Genomic DNA, 2275 nt, shown 5'->3' with positions numbered 1-2275 from the left:
GGGTCCTTTCAGCAAAATCTTTGTAGTGTATAGGGTGTCAGTGTTTGGAGGCTGATTATGGGATGGATCCCTGGATATGGCAGTCTCTAGATGGTCTATCCTTTCATTGCTGCTCCAAACTTTGTCTCTGTAACTCCTTCCATGGGTGTTTTGTTCCCAATTCTAAGAAGGGGCAAAGTGTCCACACTTTGGTCTTAGTTCTTCTTGAGTTTCATGTGTTTTGCAAAAAAAAAAAAAAAAAACAAAAAAAACCAAACAAACAAAAAAAAACAAAACGGAACGCTTCATGAATTTGCGTGTCATCTTTGCGCAAGGGCCATGCTAATCTTCTCTGTATCGTTCCAATTTTAGTATATGTGCTGCCGAAGTGAGCACCCAAAAGACATCTTATGTTAAACAAATTATCAAATTGTAGACACATGAAATTCAGGGTTAACAAGCATTTCAACTAGAGGTTCTGGGTAAGATGAAGTCAGGATGGGACACAGAGAGCATGAGCTGGAAATATTTCTTGAACGCTATCTATCCCTGGGTTGTATTTAATCAATTTCTATTTCTTAAAGACTAGTTAAGAGTATAAGCTCAAGGAATTTTTACTTAGCAATTTATTAGTTTTATTTGTAACTTTAAAGTGTGTAAGTATGCAGCGTGCTTTAATTTGATTTGTATTTTTATGTGGAGTCTCACATGTGAAGGCAAGACTTCCTCTAGTCATGAAATCCAAACATGCTTTGATCATTAATCATTGTTTTTTTCCATTCATTATCTATTACTTTTAAAAATACTACATTCCAAAGACAAAATCAATTGTGTTAACTCAGTTCTTCATTTATTCATATATTTTGAGATATTTTACAAAGCTTGGATCACAAATTATTTTAGCATGCTTTTTCTTGGTTTAAATATCTCTCTTCATCTCCAGGATCATGCTACATAGCGACTGACTGGTTATATAACTAATTGCACTTCAGGACATGAAATTCAGATGAGGCTCTAAGTCCAATTTGTGTGTTCATGCAATTAGATACTTGAATCGATGAGAAGATACTATCAAAGTTTTAAGATGGCATAAGTAATGGTGCATGAATACATGTATTTAGATTATTTTTAGAAGAATTATTACTAAAATGGTCTTTAACATCTAGTTTCCACTATAGCCATTCTATACAACAAATGTGTGTAATTTAACCCTATAGAGATATAGAATTTTCTCTATGTGAAAGTCAGTTTTTCATTAATACACAACATGCCTTAAAATAATGCTTCTCAACCTTACTAATGCTGTTGCCCTTAAATAAAGTTTCTTAAGATGTGGTGACCCACACCATAAATGTATTTTCATTGCTATTTCATAACTATAACCTTCTACTGATATGAATTATAATGAAGATATCTGATACACAGAATATATCATATGTAAACCCTATAAAAGGGTCCTTTGACTTCCAAAGAGGTCATAGCAAAGAATTAGCCCCACTGTCTGAAGGTATGAAACTTAAAATAAATATTTATGTTTAACTCTTGCTTCTAGAGGTTTCAGTCCAAATGAAGAGAAGAACCAACTTTTGTGACTTAAAAAAAACAAATTTGTAATATATTAGTATATGTATGTACTCATATTGTTCAAATGAGTTTATATCACTACAGGTATACTGATGACAGTTTAAAATATATAAGACATATGTGAGTAAATTCTGGAATGACAGTCTTCATTAAATATATATTTTACCTTACATAATGGAATATCCAGAACTTCATTATTTCATTTTATGTATTATAACTTTACAGCATAACCAAGAGAGATGCATTTGCAAATAATATTAAAATGATACAATCAAATATTTGGAAATTGAAATGTGATAATTATTTGGATTTGGGAACTAAGAATTCAGGATTCAGGCTTATTAAATTGTAGTTGGTGCAATAATGAGAAGAATAGGGAATGGCTGGCATGACCCTTGAAAAAGATAAAGTTTTTGTTGATAGGAAAATAATACAAAGTGCAAGTACATTTAGAAAAATGGAAAATTTACAGTTAGACACATTTTATGGCAACTGGGGAGATGCCAGGGTCAAAACTCTTCTGTCTAATCACAAAGAAAATATTAATTACATTAGGGAAAGAATTGCTCTGTTGTGAGAACAGCTTTTAAGAAACTACATATGGAATGAAATGGTTCTTAGATGTTTCATTTGGTTACAAAGGGTCAATGTTAGCTTCAGAATATCACCTTGATGTGTAAATGCTAATGATGGAGAGAAAAAGGTGTCCCTC

General features: G+C 32.1%; 1 non-coding gene across 1 annotated transcript; it reads right to left on the bottom strand.

Moving 5' to 3' along the window:
* Positions 1-268: 268 nt before the first annotated feature.
* Positions 269-375, bottom strand: Gm24508. Its single transcript, XR_003952045.1, has one exon. It is a non-coding gene; the product is annotated as a U6 spliceosomal RNA (small nuclear RNA).
* Between the last annotated feature and the right edge of the window lie 1900 nt (positions 376-2275).

This window comes from Mus musculus, chromosome 16 (assembly GCF_000001635.26).
Source record: "Mus musculus strain C57BL/6J chromosome 16, GRCm38.p6 C57BL/6J".
NCBI classification, from domain to species: domain Eukaryota; kingdom Metazoa; phylum Chordata; class Mammalia; order Rodentia; family Muridae; genus Mus; species Mus musculus.
The sequence above is the reverse complement of the archived record's forward strand: the minus strand, read 5'-3'. Positions and strand labels throughout refer to the sequence as shown.